An 11,786-nucleotide genomic window follows, 5' to 3' on the forward strand; every position below is an offset into this window, starting at 1 on the left:
GGAGACTGTCGGCAAATTGCGTGGTTACAATCTTCACCACTTCTTAAGGACTTCCTCAGACAGCACTCGTGTGAGTATGACATCACTGGTTTCAGATGAAATCAAGTGTCCTGACCATGTGGAAGAAATGACCTGTTTTGATCTATAGTCGTCCCTCGCCAAATTGCCGTTGACTTTCTGTCGTCTCACGGATTTGTGGATTTTTTAATCATACAATTTTATTTCCCTCTTGCTGATGCCACAAGAATCCCGAGAGAGAAGATGAGTGATGCCGAGATGGAAGTATTTGGGCTGGCCGCACCCTACCTGCGCAAAACTGAGCGGGAACGAATCGCGGCCCAGAACATGCCGTTCGACGCCAAGGTGGCCGTCTTTGTACCCGACCCCAAACACGAGTACGTGAAGGGCAAGATAACAAGCCAAAATGGCACCAGCGTCAGCGTGGAGACGGAAGGCGGCAAGGTGGGACTATTTGGGGCCCGTTTTGTCCCTTCCCTAACTAACTATATGTGCCATGGCAGACTGGCGACCAGTCAGGTGTTTGTCAATATACCCTTGTCATAAAATCCACTCCAGTACATTGTTGTGTTCAGATGGTGACGGTGCATCAGGACGACCTTCGGCCCATGAACCCGCCAAAGTTCGATAAAATCGAGGATATGGCTCGTCTGACGCATCTTCACGAGCCGGCCGTGCTCTTCAACCTCAAAGAGCGATATGCTGCCTGGATGATTTACGTGAGGGCAAGCGCCTTGGGAAAGCCATTTGAACACTTATTCAGAGTGCTAATACTTTGTCTGCTTCCCCTAGACATACTCTGGTCTTTTCTGCGTGACCGTTAATCCGTACAAGTGGTTGCCCGTCTACAACCCCGAAGTGGTGGCGGCTTATCGCGGGAGGAAGCGTCAGGAGGCCCCCCCGCACATCTTCTCAATTTCTGACAATGCCTACCAGTATATGCTCACAGGTGAACTCCATCAAATCCCGCAAATACTGTAGACTGTACAGACGGAACTCCCACAACCTAATCAAACTCAAACTTACTTCGCATGTAATTTCTATTTTCAGATCGAGAGAATCAATCTATCCTCATCACGTGAGTTATGCGCAACCTCATCAAACACTTTTCTAAAAATGTCCCACTTGACCACATCTAGTGGCATGCTCATTGTCCCTTTATGGTGTTAGAGGCGAGTCCGGCGCGGGCAAGACAGTCAACACCAAGCGAGTGATCCAATACTTTGCGACAATCGCATCGTTGGGAGACTCCAGTAAGAAGGAGCAACTTCCTGACAAAGTGCAGGTGAAGCCTTACAAATAGGAGTAAGCATATTCAAAAATCTGAGCTGAGTTCAATGTCCTCACTATCAGGGAACGCTAGAGGATCAAATCATCCAAGCCAACCCTCTGCTGGAAGCTTTTGGGAATGCCAAGACTGTGAGGAATGACAACTCATCTCGATTTGTGAGCTCCGACTCCACCTGTTTCCTTGGGATCATGTCACAATGTGCCTCTAATCTTCAATAATGAGAACCTTTTATTCATCTACACAGCACATCTTCAATTACTATGCAAATCTATCTGCACCTTAAAAATTTGAAATGGTTTTTTTCACACAATTATTTTCACCATCCAAATCTTTCCACCCAAAAAATACTAAAACAAAATCAACACATAAAAAGTCTGAAAATATATGAATTGAAATTCAAACTTAGGTGGCACAGATATGCTTTCATAAATCACAAACATCACAAGTGATTAGCACAAAACTAAATGATGATTCAAAATCTTTCTGCAGGGGAAATTTATCCGGATCCACTTTGGGACAAAGGGCAGGTTGGCATCGGCTGATATCGAAACGTGTACGTTTGCTTTCGTTGTCCATAAAATGCAACACAATGGATGCCCTTTTATTGCTAGCTCAATGCTAACAATAATGCAAAACCCTTAATTCGGGTTAAGGTAAATCAGCATCGATGTTATGGTGATGCTAACCCTTCAAATAACTGCTACCTTAACATGGCTGGAGCACCTAACACATAAAGAGCATGTTTGATTTAGATCTGTTGGAGAAATCCCGGGTGACCTTCCAACTGCCAGCAGAGAGGAGCTACCACATCTTCTACCAGATCATGTCCAACAAGAAGCCTGATCTCATCGGTAAAACCTCACTTTAGATGACAAGCTGTGACGGTGCACCGATCAAGTTGCTGTTGTTCCTCTTCCAGACATGCTGCTGATCACGTCCAATCCTTTCGACTATCCCTTCATAAGCCAAGGCGAGATCAGCGTGCCGAGCATCAATGATGCGGACGAGTTAATGGCCACAGATGTACGTTTTGAAACGGTCACAGGCACTTTTAGTCGAATAGAATTGCAAGGGCTAAACTTGATGCCGTGTACCCCAGAGTGCCATCGACATCCTGGGCTTCAACGCAGAAGAAAAGCTTGGCATCTACAAGCTTACTGGAGCTGTGATGCATAACGGGAACATGAAGTTCAAGCAGAAGCAGCGTGAAGAACAAGCTGAACCTGATGGCACTGAAGGTAAAGTCCCACGGTGTTTTTCCATCAGAAGAATGCCAAATGACCACGAGACAACAGCTTCTAATCTCATCTCACAGTGGCTGACAAAGTTGCCTACCTCATGGGGCTGAATTCCGCTGACCTGCTCAAGGCTCTGTGCAACCCCAGGGTAAAGGTCGGCAATGAGTATGTCACTAAAGGCCAGACGCCTCAACAGGTACACTTCCTACATGCTTTCCATGTCAAACTACTACTAACCCACCTGAATTGATACCCTGCTGTGGTTCCCAGGTGAACAACGCTATGGGTGCCCTGTCCAAGGCTGTGTATGAGAAGCTCTTCCTGTGGATGGTCACCAGGATCAACCAGCAGCTTGATACCAAACTCCCGAGGCAACACTTTATTGGCGTGTTGGATATTGCAGGGTTTGAAATTTTTGAGGTACGTAACTACAAACACTCTTGGTATTACATCTAATTCACCATGATGTCTTCAGTTCCTCAGTGCGCAACCCCCTGCCCATTATTTACAAACGTTCATAATTGGCCAATTGTCATTATTGATGAAATACTGTGTTAAATACAGATGAACAGTCTGGAGCAGCTGTGCATCAACTTCACCAACGAGAAGCTGCAGCAGTTCTTCAACCACCACATGTTTGTGCTAGAACAAGAAGAATACACAAAGGAAGGCATCGAATGGGAGTTCATTGACTTTGGCCTGGACCTGGCAGCCTGCATCGAGCTTATTGAGAAGGTCCATCACATGTTATTCCGTCTTTTAAGCAACCCTTGTCACATTTTTGCATTGTTGAATTCCTGACTCCTTATCGACACTCAATGAATCTTGTCAACTTTCCATCATGCAGCCAATGGGTATCTTCTCCATTCTGGAAGAGGAGTGCATGTTTCCAAAGGCCACGGACATGTCCTTTAAGAACAAACTTTACGACCAACACCAGAGCAAGAACACCATCTTCCAGAAGCCCAAACCTTCCAAAGGAAAGTCCGAAGCTCACTTCTCACTAATGCACTATGCTGGCACGGTGGACTATAACCTCAGCGGCTGGTTGGAGAAGAACAAGGACCCATTGAACGACACTGTGGTGCAATTATACCAAAAATCATCCATCAAGTTGCTCTCCCAGCTCTTTGCGACATACTCCTCAGCGGACGGTCAGTTCTCTGCTCACGAATCGCAAAAGTAGCACAACCAAAACACACACTATTTCATCACATGTTGGTTTGTCATTGTAGCTGATGGAAGCAAGAAAAGCTTCAAGAGAAAGGGTTCATCTTTCCAGACGGTCTCTGCACTTTTTAGGGTAACAAGAGTTTAGGAGAAAGAATCAAGTGGATAACCAGTTTGATAACCAGTTCAACCATCTGCTGTGCCTGAAAATACTAAAAAAAAAAATTGTTTCCTTCATTGTTGACTTCCTACAGGAAAACCTCAACAAGCTGATGGCCAACCTCAAGTCCACACATCCACACTTTGTCAGATGCATCATCCCTAATGAGACAAAGACTCCTGGTAAGGACAAATACAAATCAGTGTGAAGACAAGCTAACACCAGGATTGTTCTCACAGGGGCCATGGACCACCATCTGGTTCTGCATCAGCTTCGCTGTAACGGGGTACTGGAAGGAATCCGGATCTGTCGGAAGGGATTCCCCAGTAGAATCCTCTATGGAGACTTCAGACAGAGGTAGCACATCTGCTGCTACGATCATACAGTGAACCCCCGTTCCGAAAGACTAAAAGCTCTGCTATAGTGGGGGGTTTACTGTACTTTTACACTAGGTACAGGATTCTTAATGCCAGCGCCATCCCTGAGGGACAGTTCATGGACAGTAAGAAGGCATCAGAGAAACTACTGTCTTCCATTGACGTGGACCACGCCCAGTACAGATTTGGATATACAAAGGTATTCATCAGAAAGCTTAGATGGTGGTTGCTCTTTTGCGCTGCTGCTGATGCTCTTAACTCCCTACAGGTCTTCTTCAAGGCAGGCCTCCTGGGCCTTCTCGAAGAGATGAGGGATGAGCGTCTGGCCGTGTTGTTGACTCGTATCCAGGCTGTGGCCAGAGGTTACGTCACCAGGTTGAAGCTCAAGGAGATGGCAAAGAAAAGGTCTTTGAGACACAGACTCATTTCCCTAATTACACAAATAACAGAACCACATTATCTTGTAACGGACTCAATTTTGTGTTACCGTGTGACTGCTGCCTTCAAATGTCTACAATCCATAACTACAGTACTGTTGTAATAGCTAATGTTCATGCCCAAAGGGTTTGAGTTATTGGCTACTGAAATGTTGTCCACGTTGGGCGCTCTCCAGAGAGTCCATTTTCATCATTCAGTACAACATCCGCTCATTCATGAACGTGAAGAATTGGCCTTGGATGAGGCTCTTCTTCAAGATCAAACCTCTACTGCGGTGTGCCGAGGCAGAGAAGGAGATGCAGAGTTTGAGAGAGGAACTTGCACGGCTCAAGGAGGACCTGGCCAGGTCTGAGGCTCGAAGGAAAGACATGGAGGAGAAAACAGTGGGGCTCGTCCAGGAAAAGAATGATCTTCACTTTCAAATCCAAGCAGTATGTCAACACATATTTTGGGAAATATTTAATGTGAAGCTGAAGGAGGTCCAGAGCAGAGCTGGGGGACAATGACTTGACTCAAATTGCTTGATAGTTAGTTTAACCATCACTTGAATTGCAAAAATGTTGCGACAGTCACTTAGGACTTGCTTAAAACTTACTTGATGTACTGCAGGAACGGGAGAACCTGTGCGATGCCGAGGAGAGGTGTGAAGGTCTGATCAAGAGTAAGATTCATCTGGAGGCTAAAGTCAAAGAATTCTCAGAAAGGTTGGAAGAAGAAGAGGAGATCAATGCAGACATTACGGCAAGGAGGCGAAAGCTGGAGGATGAAAGTGCGGAGCTCAAACGGGACGTCGACGATCTGGAGCTGATCGTTGCCAAAGTCGAGAAGGAGAAACATGCTACAGAAAACAAGGTTACCAACACATCTTCCAAGAATTTGCAACTCGGGCATTTTTATTCTATTTCTTCTGTTATGTAGGTCAAGAACTTGATGGAGGAGGTAACCATGTTGGAGGATAATCTGATGAAGTCCTCCAAGGACTATAAAGCCTTGCAGGAGGTTCACGAGCGGACGCGTGATGACCTCCAGACTGAAGAAGATAAAGCCAATGTTCTAATGAAGACAAAGATTAAGTTGGAGCAACAGGTTGACGATGTAGGTTTCCCACAAATTCAACAGGTCTGCTCCTCAATAGTGTCTCGATGAGGTGCAGACTTGTTTGTCTCTATCAGCTGGAGGGCTTACTGGAGCAGGAGAAGAAAGTGAGAGCTGACTTGGAGCGATCCAGAAGAAAGCTCGAGGGAGACCTGAAGCTGAGTCAGGAGACCATTATGGACTTTGAGAATGAGAAGATGCAGATGGAGGACGGACTCAATAAGTACCGTGTCTTATACAGTTTTATATTGTTTTTGAGAGTATCTTCCATATAACATGTTAGATTTCGGTTCTATCTGAGGAAACTCAACTATATTCATTCTTCAGAAAAGATTTGGAAATCAGAAACCTGCACAACAAAGTGGAGGATGAGCAAGCCCTCACCACGCAGCTGCAAAAGCAGATTAAAGAACTTCAGGTTTGCTTGCAGACAGTATGCATATATACTACTCACTAAAGTTTGGAGATCTCAGGGGTGATATTTTGGGATGATCTTAAAATGCGCTATAACGTTTACAAGTGGACTTAATTTGACCAACTGTTGAGAGAAGAGAAGGTCAAACAATTTTTATCAATATTTGAATTTCACCACATAGCCAACTTTTTGTGAGTAGTGCATTTTTAAAAGTGTTCATCATTGACGCTAGAGTGAAGCGAATGTTTTCCATAGGCTCGCATAGGTGAGCTGGAGGAAGAAACAGAATCAGAGCGTGCCATCAGGGCCAAAGCGGAGAAGCAAAGGTCGGATCTCTGCAGGGAGCTGGAGGAGATCAACGAGAGGCTGGAGGCGGCTGGAGGAGCCACCAACGCTCAGCTGGAGATGAACAAGAAGCGTGAGGCCGAGTTACAGAGGCTGCGTCGTGACCTGGAAGAGGCCACCCTACAGCACGAAGCCGTCACCGCGGCTCTACGCAAGAAGCAGGCGGACAGCGTCGCACACCTCAGAGAACAAATTGACAATCTACAGCGAATCAAGCAAAAGCTAGAGAAGGACAAAAGTGAACTGAAGATGGAGCTCGAGGACATGGCGAGCCATATGGAGACTGTTGTGAAGAGCAAGGTAAGAAATGGGATTTGCGTGAGAGGTTTCCTGTGCTAGAAGGCGCTCACAGAGTGGAACGTTCCAGTCCAACATGGAGAGGACCTGCCGCAACCTTGAAGAACAAAATAGCGAGTACAAGACCAAGGTGGATGAAGCCCAGAGAACCCTCAGCGACTACGCCACTACCACTGCACGACTGCAGACGGAGAATGGTCAGTTCATGGCACAGGTGACAGAAGTATTCAGAAAGTAGAGATACTTGGGTTGGACAAAAAAAATAATAGAAGTACTGATTTGACACCAGCAAGTTTTCATCTTTTATACTCCAGTGCCAAGTTATGTTTTTTGTTGTTTGAGTAGGCGAACTTTCTCGACTGGTGGAGGAGAAAGAAGCTGCACTAAACCAGATGAACAGAAGCAAAGCAGCCATCAGTCATCAGATTGAAGAACTCAAGAGACGTCTGGATGAAGAAATTAAGGTCTGCGTTCTACGGTCATAGTTGGTTGTGTTTTTGGGTGGGCTGGACCTCAGGGTACCGTATTTTCCGGACTATAAGGAACACCGGACTATAAGGCGCACCTTCGATAAATGGCCCATTTTAAAACTTTGTCCATATATAAGGCGCATCGGACTATAAGGCGCACCATTAATGCATTAATTTTCTGAGACAGTCCTGTATAGGGCCTGACCATTGACACCGACATTCCATGAACCATTACCATTGTGAATGAACTTGTAAATATGTAACTATATCCTTTACTATATCCTTTGCAGATAGGTTGATATTGCAAATGAGAATCTGTTGTCAATTGCACTACCAGAAAAGTTAAAGATTAAAATAATAACAAATTAACAATTTTATGAAAGTTGAATGAATTTTTCATTAGATGTATTAAGTTTGTTTTATTGTTGTTATTGTTGTATGAATAAGAAGGGTGATATTGGTGTTTGTGACAGCAGTAAACAGGCCAGGGTGCATCAGGTCAGATTTTTAATCCAAATCAAATCATTCTCCATTTTATCTTTTTTATTTCAACTTCAGACGCAACAAATTACTTTATAATCATAAAATAATGATCCATAGTCTTTTTGATTGATGATTCATAGTCTTCAGCGGGCCACTTATGATTGATTTTATGACACAATGCTTCGGGCCAGTTTAAATTTAGACCGGAATTTGGTCCATATATAAGGCGCACTGGACTATAAGGCGCACTGTCGGCTTTTGAGAAAATTTGAGGTTTTTAGGTGTGCCTTATAGTCCGGAAATACGGTACCATATACATACAAACACACACATTGTATTATTGTTTTTTTATAGGAAAAAAATGCCCTCGCACACAGTTGTCAGTCTTCCCGTCACGACTGCGATCTTCTAAGGGAACAATATGAAGAGGAACAGGAGGCAAAAGCTGAACTGCAGCGTTCCCTCTCCAAGGCTAACTGTGACGTGGCCCAGTGGAGAAGCAAGTATGAGACAGATGCCATACAGCGCACCGAGGAATTGGAGGAAGCCAAGTAAGGACCAAGTTTGTGTTTCAAACAATGCTTGCATACTGCATGCAAGCTCTCAGTTTCATCAGTCAATATATTTTACCAGTCAATCGCTCCTTCCACTTCAACTATTTCTCTGTGATCCACAGGAAGAGGTTGGTCCAACGACTGCAGGAATACGAGGAGTCGACAGAGATGGCAAATGCGAAAAGTGCGTCCCTGGAGAAGACCAAGCAGAGGTTGCAGGTTGAGGTGGAGGACCTGATGGTAGAGCTTGAAAGGGCAAATGCAGCCAATGCTACCTTGGATAAGAAACAGAGAAACTTTGACAGGGTATGTGGCCTTCAGATTGTTAGGCTGCTTCTTCTTATTTCCTCTTCTTGTTATTTGGAATGAGACAATCGGATTTTGCAAAAAGACCTAAAGTTTTGAGCTGACTTTTAGATCTCCGCCAAACAAGAAGTCATCTCCATTCAACCTTTGCTGATAATTGATTCTTGATGTTGTAGGTCCTGTCTGACTGGAAGCAGAAGTGTGAGGAGAGTCATTCAGATCTGGAAGTGTCTCAGAAAGAGTCCAGAGCTCTTAGCACCGAAGTCTTTAAACTCAAGAATTCATACGAAGAAGCTTTGGAGCACCTGGAGAGCATGAAGAGAGAGAATAAAAACCTTCAACGTAAGAGTGGAACACAATTGTGGAGTCATCTTATCTTGTGGAGACGTAGTGATGTTTACTCTTATTCTTTTACTCAGAGGAGATCACAGACATCAGCGAGAACATCGGACAGTCGGCTAAAATAATGCGCGAGCTAGAGAAAACTGCAAAGCAATCTGAGCAGGAGAAGAAAGACACTCAGGTGGCACTCGAAGAAGTTGAGGTTTGTGGCTACGTTTTTATTTTTAAGTTGGATCAATATTTTTTTTTTTATACACAGTAGCTATTTGACTTACTATCTGTTTTTCCTGCAGTCATCTCTGGAACACGAGGAGGCCAAAATTCTTCACCTTGAACTGGAGCTGAACCAGCTCAAATTAGAGGTTGAAAGAAAGGTGGCAGAGAAAGATGAAGAGATAGACCAGTTGAAGAGGAACCACCAAAGGACCGTGGACGCCCTGCAGAGCACCCTGGAGGCCGAGACACGCAGCCGTAACGATGCCCTCCGGATGAAGAAGAAGATGGAAGGGGACATAAACGAGATGGAGATTCAGCTCAGCCACGCTAACCGCCAAGCTTCTGAGGCCACAAAGCAAATGAGGAACCTTCAAATCCAGTTGAAGGTTTGCATGCCAGTTTTGCACTGAGAAACCAAAATACAGTGACACCTTGACTTATGAGTTTAATCAATTTCATGTCCAAGCTCACAACTTGCGAGTGGTCTCATGCGTGTGTGTGTATCTGTCGGTTTTCAATCACGTGAGTACATTGTTGTGAATGCTCAAGGACACACAAGTCCACCTAGATGAAGCACTCCACAGTCAGGAGGACATCAAGGAACAGCTAGCCATCACAGAACGCCGTAACATTCTGATGACAACCGAGATTGAAGAGGTGACGGCGGCTTTGGAGCAGGCGGAGCGAAGTCGCAAGCTGGCTGAGCACGAATTGAGGGACACTAGCGAGAGGACTCAGCTGCTACACTCGCAGGTGAGGACATCAGACATTTAGCTTCTTGTGGTTGAGAACCTCATCCTGGGACTAAAACCTACACTTGGCATTTGACCAGTCTCTCAAGACTAGAACTTTCTCTTAGAAAGACAAGCACCTAGTTTCAGGACTGTTTGATCCATTTTCTGAGTTATGCAATGAAAAGTCTTACCAATGTTATGATGCAGAATATCGGCCTCCTGAACTCTAAAAAGAAGATGGAGAGCGAATTGGCTCAGCTGCAATCAGAGATGGAGGACACAGTCCAGGAGGCAAAGAACACCGATGAGAAGGCCAAGAAAGCCATCGCAGATGTAAACGCCGCCATCCTTTTGTCATTCACGCCACGATCTGATTTACAGCTGACAAATACCTCACCCAGGCGGCTATGATGGTCGAGGAGCTGAAGAAGGAGCAGGACACCAGCGCTCATCTAGAGAGGATGAAGAAGAACCTGGAGGTGATGGTGAAGGACCTGCAGCAGCGTCTGGATGAGGCTGAAAGCCTTGCCATGAAGGGTGGGAAGAAGGAGCTCCAGAAAATGGACAAGCGGGTGAGAACATTTCAAAGATAACATAATAGCAAAGTCCAGCAGACCTCCGCATATTTTCTGTTAGGCACGCGCGGTTTAGTCCTATTTGCTGATTCTGATTCTGACCTTTCCCTCATTATTTGCAGTCTACAAACAACACAGATGAATGATTTGAATTTCTTCAGGTTCGGGAGTTGGAAAAGGAACTGGAGGCGGAGCAGAAACGTGGCTGCGAGGCCATGAAAGTCGTACGCAAACATGAGCGGAAGATTAAAGAGCTGACATTTCAGGTCAGAGGGTCATCCTGGTGCCGAACGGCAGGTCCAAGGAAACATAATAATCCTAATCATTTTTCTCCTTTGTTCCAGGGAGAAGAGGAGAAGAAGAACGTGGCCAGACTTCAGGATCTAGTTGACAAACTGCAGCTGAAAGTCAAAGTATACAAACTGCAGAGTGAGGAGGCGGTGAGTGGCCCTGACCAATATTTTCATTCTGCATGTAGAAGCAAGCATTACTTTGGCACCATCCTGTGGCAGGGTTAGGTGTCCGAGGACTTTAGCTATCTCTGATCTTTAGGAGGAACAAACGAGCACCCAGCAGGCCAAGTTACGGAAAGTACAGCACGAGCTGGAGGCGGCTGAGGAACGAGCAGACGTTGCAGAGTCGCAGTTGAATAAACTACGAGCCAAGAGCCGCGACATTGTCGGCAAAGTGGAGTAGAAAGATGTCTGATGTGCAACGTTAGCCAGCGGTGGAATACAGCGGTAAACAGACTTACAAGTGTTTTAAGTTACAAGATGCAGTTTGGTCAACTTTTTTGTTTTGTTTTGCAAAATAAAAGATTACAATTTTAAGTCTAGGTGTGGTCCTACTTTGGAGAGGCTTATGATAATAGTACTAATCGTCATACATTTTATTTACGTATCTTGTCAAAGTTGCTTGAATGAATTTCAAGCTCCAACCGCAAACATGTTCTCCAACCTTGTGCTTTCAACATTTGCTAATGTACGTATTTCTCCAATAAAAGCTTTTACAAGTGCTGTACCCAAAGTCTTGATATCATGTGCAATCACAGCAACACTGATACTACGTCTCATGTGCCAAAGTGAAAGCGTGAGAAGAATGCCAGAAGAGTTAAAGTTACGGCTGAGCACCTGTGTCTGTCAGCAGGGAGCTGACGAAGGTTGGACACGTCCAACATGGACAAGTAGAGGACAGACGCCATCCGCCAACCTGTCAGCACGCTTGCTGGCGTCCATTGGCCAAGATCAAGAGCAGGCTGACTG

General features: G+C 45.1%; 1 pseudogene; it reads left to right on the plus strand.

The window, feature by feature from the left end:
• Positions 1 to 11,544, plus strand: LOC125983604 (myosin-2-like; annotated as a pseudogene).
• Positions 11,545 to 11,786: the final 242 nt, after the last annotated feature.

The sequence above is a fragment of the Syngnathus scovelli genome, chromosome 16 (genome assembly GCF_024217435.2).
Source record: "Syngnathus scovelli strain Florida chromosome 16, RoL_Ssco_1.2, whole genome shotgun sequence".
In the NCBI taxonomy this organism is placed as follows: domain Eukaryota; kingdom Metazoa; phylum Chordata; class Actinopteri; order Syngnathiformes; family Syngnathidae; genus Syngnathus; species Syngnathus scovelli.